The sequence below is a fragment of the Malaclemys terrapin genome, chromosome 8 (genome assembly GCF_027887155.1).
Source record: "Malaclemys terrapin pileata isolate rMalTer1 chromosome 8, rMalTer1.hap1, whole genome shotgun sequence".
In the NCBI taxonomy this organism is placed as follows: domain Eukaryota; kingdom Metazoa; phylum Chordata; order Testudines; family Emydidae; genus Malaclemys; species Malaclemys terrapin.
The window spans coordinates 67,748,947-67,761,179 of record NC_071512.1 but is presented as its reverse complement, the minus strand read 5'-3'; positions in this window follow the sequence as shown (position 1 = coordinate 67,761,179).

The window sequence follows — 12,233 nt, the reverse complement described above, 5'->3', positions numbered from 1 at the left end:
GTGATCAGATAAAATGGATTGGCAAAGGATTTAAAGAAGGTATTCTTTAAAGTAGTGGAAATGGGGTGGGGGGAGGGCTTGGGGCTACTGTAACTGGTTTGGCAGTATAAAGCCCCCTTAACCTTCATTTAAGGGGGTGTGAGGTCCCAGCAGTTGGTTGGCTGGGGATGAGGATGGGTAAAGGGCAGCAGCCTCCCCATTCTTGCTGTATGTACATGATTATGAAATTACCTGTGCTGTACGCTTTTTTTCTGCTGGGTACTCCTAGACATTTAGGAATAAGGTTGCGGCCTAATTAAACCACATCTTGTGTCTCCGGTCCTCCTTCCAGCATAGCCAGACAACGCTCCAACTTTGTGTCCCTGAGTCAGCATCAGGCAGTCTCCCTTTCTCCACATCAGGGCGGGAAGTTGCTACAGTGGGAATCAGACCGGAAAAAAAAAAGTGTGTAGCATTTTTCATCTGTAGATCTCAAAGTGCTATACAAAGGTGTGTAAATATCATTATCTCCATTTTATAGATGGAGACACTGAGACAGAGAAGTTAACTGACTTGTGCACAGTTACACAGTGAATCAGTGGAAGAACTGGGAATAGAATCCAAGTCTAATGACATCTTTATGCACAGCCCCTGCTACAGGCACAGGTTCTTTAGTTCACTTTAACTCTACAATGTGTTCTGATCTTCACTAGGACAATTGCCTTATGTTGTATTTACTCATAAGGCTGGTCTACATGTGGTTTTTGTACCAATTTAACAACATCCATTAAGAAACTGATATAAGTTAAACTATTGCAATCCCCCTTGTTTAGACACGATTATATTGGTACAAAGGTACTTAAATCAGTATAGCTTATTTCCAGAAACTGTGTATAGAACAGCCCTTAGATACTATGGTGATGGGTGAAGTAGAAATTATTATTGTATATTACCATACTGCCTATGAATCCTGCACATAGATTAGCCCTGCAGTTTAGTTGGAGAGCAGTCTAGTAGCAAGAACAGCATTGTTCCTGGAATTCTGCTATTACAGTACCAGGAACCCCAACAGACACTATTGTCAACTTTTTCTTTTTGATGGCCCTTTTTTCACTGTATCTGAGACTAGACTTTATTCCATACTATTAGCTTACGGCAATGGTCCAGGAAAGATGAGACTTCAGTGAGATATACAATACATAAAACACATTTATGACACATTGCAATGGCAATACTGTGTTGGTAGGTTATGATGTCCAGAGAATAAAGATAGTTCTGTGCTACGTGCTATAGGCAACAAATGCTGTGTCCTCAAGGAGCATCTACGTCCACAGGAGCCATCCGCATCCAGAAGTCTAGACATCAATGATCCACTTTTCTCAAATGCGCACAAACGTATGCAAAACAGAGCTCTTTAGAATGCTTTTCTTCTTCCTTCTAATTTCTTTGCAGTCAGATAACTGAGGATTTCAGAGGGAAAAATCCTCTGGCCTTTTAATATTCATAAAGAAATCCTTAAACATTTTATATTGTTCTCATTAAGGTAAAATGTATTAGCAGACAATAATGAAAGCTCACAGCATTGGATAAGTATTAAATAATATTAAAATAGTTGCTTGGGGGACAGGATCTTGTAGATACACTAAATAACAAAGGAAGTTGGTTAGGACATCAGGGAATAATGTGATTTTTTTTTTTTTCTTTTGAAAGGCTTCTCTTGTGTCTAGGCTACTGGATATGAAACCTATGTAATACCAGTATGCTGGTAGTTGGTACTGTAACACAATAATGACCCTAAATATGGATAACAGAAATTCCCCTGTCGTGGAAGGTCTGCATTTTCTTTTATCTGTTGGGGGAAGGACTCAGTTGCAAGTAATATTCAATGGGAACTTAACAATTTTGTTGATGACGCGTGAGTCAGATAAGAATCCATTGCTTTCCCATAGCTGCATTGGCTCTGCAGTCACAGCAGGAGTAAGAAGTAGTAAAACTTATTTTTGCCACTAAAAATGCAAGATAGACTGAATACGAACAGGGAGCTGACGTGTTGAGTAAAAGTGCCATTTTTACAGTCACTTTTCTGTTCATAACAGCACTTGAACAGGTCTGCGTTTCTGTAAATCAAAATGTATCAACGTTTCCCTTGGGAGCATAGTGCTGTTCTTTTTATAGCCAAAAATGAGGTCAATAAAAGCCATATTCATACTGCATAGTAGTTTATGACTGAGTTATTAGACTCTTGTTAGATTCATCCAATCCTGGAATGCAATGGATCCCCAGTGGCATTGTTTCTTTGTAAATAAAAAGTAAAAAGCATATATTCTTTTGTGTGTTTGTGTGTGCGCGCACATTTGTACATCTGATCTCCTTTCTATTACTTCTATATTTCCAAATGTCGCAATGTTCAGAGCATATTGTTGTACACTATATTCCCAAGAAGCAAATATCTAGATTCACATTATCTTTTGTTTTTAGTCTGTGGTTCATCTGCTGGAAGCAATATTCTTTGAGTTTTTTTCATTTTTTTTTTTAATATCAAATGTATAACAATTCCTATTTTAGCCAAAAAGCAAGATCAGCTCTTATATTTGGGTCGGGAGGAGGTGTCCTTTAGTGTGCTAAGGAATGTCACATGCCACTGCGACAGCTGTGTTAACACAATTCCTTCAGTCTAAGGATTTTTTTATTTCTTATTTAAATTGCATTAGTGCCCACTGTGTGCTATGTATTTTCCAAATACAGAGGAAGATATCATCTCTGCCTTAGAGTGCACAAAAAATGGAAAAGTGGTGTTAGAGCAGAGTTGAAACTCCTTGGCTTTTCTTCCTGATCTGCTTCTGATATTTCAGTCCTAGAAATACCAGCCTCAGGAATGATGATAATCTGAATCGCACCAGCTACCAGTTTGGAGGTGGGTCAAGGAGGCAAAACCTCCCAAATAGTTTGCAGTTTGCTTCTGGAATGTTACTTGCCTATCTGCTCACCACAGCGGTTCATTTCATTTTTAATTTCTTTTTCAGAATCTTCAGACACCATATTATCATTTGTTGTTTTTATTATGGTAGCACCCAGAGGCCTCAACTGAGATCAGGGCCCTATTGTACTAGTTGGTGTGCCCATAGTAAAAGATAGTCCCTGGTCCAAAGAATTTATAATCTAAGTAGACTGAGGAGGAGGAGGAAATGGAAGTATTATTATCCCCATTTTACAGAGCGGGAACTGAGGCACAGTTTTGCCTCCTTGACCCACCTCCAAACTGGTAGCTGGTGCGATTCAGGTTATCATCATGATTTCAGGTTTCCTGATCCAAGTGCAGTGCCTTAATTTCAAGATCATCTTTCCTCTTCGTATTGCTATGACAACGTTTCCTAGGTAGTCAGATGGAGATGTAGAAATTACTCCTCATTCAAAATTTATAGCTAAAGAGGTTGCCTAAAATTTATTGTACTCATGGTTAGCCCAACTCTTCACCTCCCCTCTGTAACACGTACTTTCTAGACCCTTGTCAGCAATTACTCTGAGATATTCACAAGCGTAATTCTCTTCAAAGATATTGGTTAAATGCCAAAATTGAGATCAGATACTTGAGTGCATCTTGAGAACAGTAATACTATTTAAAGAGTGCCAGAAGCGTGCTGTACATGACATGGAAGAAGACACAAAGGGATAAATGCATTAGACAGAAAGATACTTAAAGTTGCACCCATGGCTTATTACAACACATACCCAATTCTATTTTTAGTTTGAATATAGGGGTGCAACTCTGATTCTGGGCTCTGTCTTAAGCAACTGGGTCTGAATAGATGGCTGCAGCTCTCACCTTGGCTAGGAGAGGAAACTAGTGAGTTAGAGGTGATCACTGGTTGTTCCTGGTCACCCTTGCCATCATACATATGGTCTCTAATGGTTCCTCTCTCTGTGCTTTAAGTGCTTCACAGCAGGGAGAGGAAGATGCAATCTCAGTTCCTGCCCCAAAAACTGCCATTCTAACCAGAGCACAGAGGTAAAGCAAGTCATGACAGAGGTGGCTTTTAACACGATAAACTTGAAACGGAGAGAGCCTGCAAAGATGCCAGATGGAAGGAGCAGAGCCGCCATCCATACTCCGGAGACAGACACTAAAGGGAGGAAGAAAGTGTATTGTCTAGTTCCCACCCCAAGTGGATGAGCAGAACAGGCCATAGAGCTGAGAGCATGACAAAAGGTAAGGCGGTACCAATGCTTTTTGTGGTGATGATTGTGCTACCTGATGAGTCTTCAACAGGACCCATAGAAGCGCCTGCAAATATTATACTGTGTATTTGAGTAGATCCCAAACTCTGAAATTTGGGGGTTCTCCTTGTAATATGTACCATGTAATGTGTATCTTCACAATGCAAAAGCACAAACTGTGTGTGCCTCTGATATATTTTTTGCCACTATTGTTGTTGTGATAAATCAACATTGCATATTGAGATGACCTCACATATTGCATATTGGATCTTGTGGAGTTTTGGAGAGAGAATTTAAGATTAGCCTGAAAATTGGATCTGTTCTGAGGTCCCGATAATTTGAGACATTCGTATTAATAAAAACAAAAAACAACCTAAAATTCACCAGGATGCATACACAACTCCCTAGTGCCTAGCTCTTATATGGAGTATTGATCCTGTGTAAATGGTACAAATGTTGCTGACCCTGATCTGTGCTATTTTACAGTAATTATTTCACCATCTTCAATTTGCTGGTGTATCAGTACACGCTGTATATAGTGCTAGTGTTGATGCTATGAATAATAGGAATTATCAGCTAAAGCATGTGTTGAAGTCCTATAAATTGCAGGAATATTAGAAAGTACCCATGCAATTCTGTGGAAACCAGAGCAATCCTCCAAATACTGCCACAGGACTCTAGCACCATTACAACATATGTACTTGTTTACTCAAATAAGGAATGATAGCTGAATAAAGGACATGGTAAGTTACAGACTTACTATAGATGGGGGGGATTTTTAAAAGTAGCAAAGGTATTTAGGACCACAAGTCACATCAAAAGTTAACAGGACATGTGCTTCAAAATCCCTTTTACGCTTTTGGAAAATCTCCCTCTGTTATAAACATAACACTTCAGAGATATTCATAAAGGGCATTTAATCCTTCCACGTGTGGTCTCAAGCATCTAGGCTTCTGCCTAAGGGCTTTCCTTGATTCTCGGCATCAAGCTTGTCAACCCAGGGCTGAAATCTGCTCCATGCAGCACAGCAGCAGAGGGCATGGGGGCCCAGAGTTTAGAACAGTCTCTATTCCTTACTCTGAGTTCTGAGCCCATTCTGACTCTTATTAAAGATCATGGAAGTCTTTACTTTATTGTCCTTGAACTACGTGTAGAACTTACGTGCTCATTGCATCAGTGTATGGCCCAATGGTTGCAAGAGAGAAATACGTATACAATTATTTTCTTTTGGGTCTCTGATTTATAACATTAGAACCTCATTAAGGTCCTGATCCTGCAATTGGCCTGGTGTGGGCGGACCCAGGTTCAGCACAGGAAGGGCCTAAATCACATTAATGATGGGGAAATTAGGGAGCAAGCAAACAAAAGATGGGGCTGCTTGCATGAGTGGTACTTAAAGTGAACAAGTGTGACATAATTGGGTACTGAGTAAATATCAGGCGGTCAGTTCAAAACCTGTTTATGAATCAGTGTTGAGCCTAGTATGTGTATGGTCACTGGGGACGGGTGTCCTTTTAAATCCTTGGTGCAGAACGTAACTCCCGTTCATATCAGCATTAACATTAATGGGATGTGTACACACATGTTAAGGAGTAAACAGAGCCACCATTATCTAACACATTGTTATGATTTGGTTGATATTATTTGGTAGGTAATTCTGTATATTTTGTGGCATAATTTTCATAGCAAAATTCTAGTGTGTTAATGTTTACGTAGTTCTAGGACGATGGATTTTTTTCAATGACACTGTCAGACCTTAACCATTGCATTGGCTACACTAAAGGTTAGCTTGCATTTCAATAGCAATAAACAGATGGGAATTTTGGTTGTCTAAAATGAGTATCTGTAGCATGGCCTACAACAGAAGGCAGAGGTAGAATGTGATCCGTTCATTTAGAATGATACAACGTATTTTAGTAAGTGAAATTTTGATGGAAAATAAGATATCCAAGAAGAAAAGCCTGTGCCTGTTTTAACTGTTGCTTCTGTTATTTTTACATTCCCAAACTAATTTTAATTTTAATAAAGTAAACAACACACTGTCCCTCTGCCATTTTCCTCAGATGAACAATTTTTCAAGAGGATTACAAGGCTGAGTAGTCAGTTTTTGAGAGGTGGAGTGTGGTTTAGTTGGTGGGCCTGCTGTGATTGGAATTGATTAATGGGTGTTGTGATAAGCATGGAAACAGATCAGTGGCAGCTTATCCTGCTTTCAGCTGTCACAGCTGTGCCTCTTCACTCTTCTTCTAGCCCTATAACACTGCCTGGCAGCCTTTAAAGTACCTCCTTCCCTGTGGAATTTCTGCAAATCATTTACTCAGATGCCAAGATACCACAGAAGCAGCTGGTTCTGAGAAAAATGTGTTCAGGCTTACATATTTGTTGTGGATAAGAATATTACTTAGGAGAATCTCTTCCAATGGAAATAGAAAACATGAAGTGTTATACCCTTCAGAGCAGGTCAAACTATATTTCTAGCGGGCTGATGCACTCCTAGTCCAAAAATTTTCAACCTTGCCACACTGAGTTTACAAGCAAGTCGACCAAATAATGTCATTGTTCCTGCTTGACAGGCATTGTAAAAAATCACCAAAAGTTAATTTTACTACTAATGGCTTGATAGAAATAACATTACAACCTTATTAAATCCTTCTAGCTGCCATTTCTAAAGCAATATTCAGTAAGTTTTATAACTTATTCATAAATTCACATTTCAAATGTAGTGGGAAAATATTTGCTTGATTTATTTGTTGTGAACTTTGGCCAGTAAAACCATCATATCAGCTCCGGTAGATGGCTAAGTTTATTGCGGCTTAAGAAAAAGGCAGAATTAGGTGAGTGAGAGCTACAAATCAGGATAAGAACCTGAGTCTGCCAATATGCAAATACTTATCTTTACTCATGTGAGAAGTCCCATTGACTTCACTGGGACTACTTAGGTGACTAAAGCATGCATAAGTGTTTGCAGGAATGGGGCCTAAGAGTCTCAGTGAGCCTTTCTTATATATCTTACAAATACCCCCAAAATGAGTGAGGAGCATAAATCAAATATGTAACTGAATAAGCATAAAATATGAGAGTAATTGTAGCATTGTTCTGTATTTCTTACACTTAAGCCTTGTTAGTATTTACATAATACATACTAAATAGTTTGCATGTGAAATACTTGGGAGTGATGCAATAACTTGATTTAATATTTTAAATTGCTGAGCTCTTGTGATCCTTCCCTTGTGGATTCAACGTTACCAAGAAACACGAACTTTTTATAAAGGAATGCTTTTGCATAAATCTGGGTAGGTTGAAATTTGATTTAAAAGCAAATGATGCAAAATAAAAAGGCCCTAATGTTTGAATGAATAGATTTTGATATCCAGTCTGTAACTAATTTATCTACTAAGAGTTTGGGATAGTCATGTACATAAATATATATAAGGAACTTCTTGCAAATCTATTTATTTCAGAGAGATTTGTTAATTTTCCATTGCATGTGCATGTTCTGGTTGTACTTGGATTGGTTGTTTATAAATGACCAAGACACATTTAGTGGAAAACTATTTCTCCAACAAATACATTTTGTTAACTTTTTCATTTAAAAAAATTACTGAGGGGAACATATTTAAGGATCTTTTATTTTAAAATCATGCTATTTATTTATTCTGCAATTTTACCGTGTGTTAGCTATATCTTGTAATGCCTTGTGTCATATAAAAGCAAACAAAGTCATGTTACATTAATGACTTGTCTGAGATCATATGACTGACTGGCTATAATTCCATGCCCCTTTACTATAAAAAACATGACCCTGAATCTTAAACAGCTTTTGAATAAAAGCACCTACAATTATGATATGGTAACAAAGTTCACAGTATTTATAAATTTGCTGTTTCAGATATTTTCTTTTATTGGTTTGAACTTCAATTGTCATTTGAATTTTACCTGACTCTTTTTTTAATACACAGTTAAAGTCACACACCATTTTTTTTCGGAGTTTACACATAATTAAAATAGCAGACAGAATGATTTTTGTAGCTTAAATATAAACAGCAATAATTTATTTCACCGTAAAAGCAATTAAATATTTGTAAAGAATTGCTCAATTTATTAGGTACTCAATTTCAGGTCCATTCAGGAACACCTTGTTTGCACGACAACTTAGTGTTACTAAAGAATGTGTTAAATAAAGATTTTAGTCAAAATGTGACACAAGTGATAGTGAATTTGATCAAATATTATTCACATGAAATGTGGATGTGTGGTTTTCTACATTTTGATCCCTTGATGGGGGACAGGTTCTTCATGGCTTCAGCATGCACTTTTGTCCTTCCTGTGATTTCTTATTTCAGGCTTGATAGAGAGAGCCTCCACTGTTGTATCATTTCCTTCAGTGCTAACAGCTTTTATTCTCTTCAGCAAGTGTTTACAGAAAAGTGTTGATGCTTATTAATCTGTTTCTTGTCTTACAAATGTGCTTATGCATGATTTGTTGTAAAATTGGCATTTCTGACAGCTCTCAATGTAATCTGCATAGCACTACAAGATTGTTACATTGAACAGATGTGGCTTCGAGTTGTTGTTCTTTGTAATTACCATCATTAAGTGAAAGCATGTGCCAATCAACTTTGTACTTTAAACACACCAAGCATTTGCAAGAGTCTTGCATCTTATTTCAAATATAAATATAAAATATTTGTTCTGAGGTATTTTATTTTCTGTTGGTTTTAATTTTAATGATATTGTATTAAACATACAAATACTCCAAAGAATGCTACAGTAACAAATCAACAGGTTCAATAAAAGGTTTCATCTTGGGGTCATTTGATTCTCATTGTTATATAGAAATGTCCTCCCTTTGCTGCAGTAGAAGTGGGTATTTGCATCTAATTTTAACTGCTGCTGTTTACTCTCTGCTACATATCCTCAAATTTACTATGCTTTTCCAACTATAGAATTTGACTGCTTGTTTTTTTTTTTTCAGGGTCCTCTAAGTGAGTCTCTCACCCAATATCTTCTAGATTTTTTTTTTCCAAAGTCTGATTGGGGGTGGGAGGAGAAGTAGTAGTATAGGTAGATTAAGATACTGTATTTTGGGCACTAATGCCTGATTCATTACAGTTGCTCAGTGCCCTCTCTCAGCTTTTTAGGTGCGATCTTTCTCCCACTGAACTTAATAGGAAAGCCTTGTTTGTAAGCCGGATCAAGGCATGAAACTACAAATTGAGTGGGCTGAAAGCAAACATATCTTTTATCGTGATGACACAACAAATGACATTAAAGGTTTGACTTAAACTCACAAAAGCAAAGAGTTTTAAGATTTTCTCTTGTCCTTTTCCCTTACCACATTCTACCCACTATATGTATGGCAAGGGCCTGAGCTCAGTACACAATGGTATCCACCATGGCCTTATCCTGTGCTGAGCACTTTCAGCTCAGGACCAAGCAGCATCAAGATATAGCTTAACATGAAGTGGGATGGTGCTAAATTTGTAAGGGACACTTTAGCCTGTCGGTTTCTACTAGAGTAGTTATTCTTCATTTGTATTTTAATGATATCACTCAAAATACTGATTTCATTAATGTGTGTTCCATATACTGTAAGGTATAAAATAACATAACACATTACATAACATCTTACAGCAGAGTATGTAACCCAGTATGGAACTTTAGTTTTATTACCAGTATTTATTTGTTGAAAAGTTATCCTGTTGCAGAAAGAAAGAAGACTAATACTGTACTAAGGCAAACAGCTTTTCTTTCATCTCCGAGAGAGAGATCAATAACCTTTCAATAGAGAGAGAATATACTGTGGCTCTGCAAAGGAGGCTATATCCACAGGATAAAAGGTATCCTACAGTGACTGGTCCATAATAGGCTGAAATTCAAGGGATATAATAGCTAAGCCAAAGAAGTTTAGTCATTGGAGAATTGTGGACAAAATATTCTGTATGAATAGATTTTTAAGGTCATAAGAGACCATTATGATCAGCCAGTCTGACTTTCTGCTTAACACAGGCCATAACTTCTGCTTGAATTAGAGCATATCTTTTAAAAAAGACATCTAATTTTGATTTAAAGACTTCAAGTGAGAGAGAATCTCACTAACGGATATGGTGGTTGTTCTAGTGGTTAACTCCCCTTACAGTTAAAACTTTGAGTTTTATTTCCAGTTTGAAGTTGTCTAGTATCAGCTTTTGCCCCTTAGATCTTGTTATGCCTTTATCTGCTAGGTTAAAGAGCCCTCTAGTATCAGCCCTTCTCTGCTTTATCTGTATCTGTCTTATTACCACTGTTAAACATTATGTAACTTCTGTCTTGGGTCCTTCAGTGAATAATGTTACATATGTTTAGCCATTAGGAGTCTGGAATTTCATCTGAACATTGATTGTTCATTGGATATTGATATTCTAAATCTTAGGGAGTGAAGAGCCAGGGCCGTTGCAGCTGAAATCATTGACTAGGAAGTCCATTCGGAATATGAAAGCTAGAATGAGGCACATTGGAAGAACAAATGCTCAAGAGCTAGAAAATGACTATTTGGTTTCTCAAGGAAAACCTGCCCTTCGCTCAATCTACTGGCACAAACTCTCTAAGAAGCAGTCAGAAAACCCCAGAGCTGACCTATGGAGAAAGTACTAACCTATGTGAAAGTACTGACGTGTGTGGCTGCAGGCTTCCTGATTTGGTGGACATAGAAATGTATGTACTAGCCACAGCTATCCCTCCTTCTGATGGAGAAAGCCTAAAATAAATTGAACGATAGATTCTGAATTATTCCTGCTGGGATGCATAAAAGCCATATCCAAAGGTCATTTGATCTTCATTCCGGATCAATTTGTGGCTGTGGGGGAGCAATGGTAGTAGGGCTGTGGAGCGCTTTCAGCCAGCTACTGACTGACTGAGCCAGGCCTTCTGCTTAGCAGACACTGTGATCTCTGATCCTTAGGATGGGCATCATAACAGAGGTGAACATGGACTGAGTAGAGGGCTCCTGTGTCCTAATTCTGGCTCTGACCTCCTCAGTGACTTGAAATTTAACCTTGCTGCCTTAATTTCCCCATCTGGTGAATGGGGTTAATACTTATCTGCCTCACTTAGGGGTTATGACAGTGTTTGAAAAGTGCCTTAGAAGTGCTGAAATTCACCAAAATGCACATTACAACTTTGGTGACAGGGGACCTAGCAGCCCTAATGTATGTGGTTTATTTGGATAACTGTCCCTCGCACAAGCTATTTTTCAACTCTGCACAGACCCCAGCATGAACACTAGGCTCCCTTTCTTCTGCAGTGAGGGGAGGTGGTGGTAGGAGTAAAGTTTGGCTGTACCCCCAATGAATTATCTTCCTAAACCATCCCCAAATTCTATGGCCAGCTCATCACATAGTGGTGTGATCATGGTGCAGAATAAATGGTTATGTTGATAAGTGAATTTTTTTTCCAGCGGCCAACCCAAAAGTTCTAACACGAACACCAAATACTGCCCTCGTGCCAAATGGATATCTGAAGAATTTAACTGCTAGGTATTAAGTTATATCTAATGAGCAAACGGCAATGGTACACATTAGGGACATGCACATTCACATTTTAAAACTGAAGCTGCTTTTTCACTTTTTGAGCTATGCCAGGGCTGAATTTGGTCCTGTTTTAAATTAATTTAAATCCGATTTAGTGAAAATTCTCCTTCATTCTTGAACTCAGACCATCTTCTGGCTGCATTTTAAGTCCTTGTAAGCAAGCTTCTTTAGTGGAAATGCTGGTGACTCTTCAACCATAGAGGAAACAGTACAGTAGCTGGTGTAAGTAGGGAAAGGAACTCTTCTCTTCCCCCCGGCCCCCACAAACTGCACACAAATTGGGATGTGGAGATGTCCAACTTGTAGAATCAGTGTGTCACTTCATTTGATACTTTAAAATTTTCCAACATCAGAATCTAATTGGGGTGAAGTACAGCAAGAAAAAATGTCATTCCTAAATTGCTTTATATAGTGCCATAGAAATTGGAATCTGAAAACACCTATTGAGCTAGATTTTCTAAGCAGGGTACA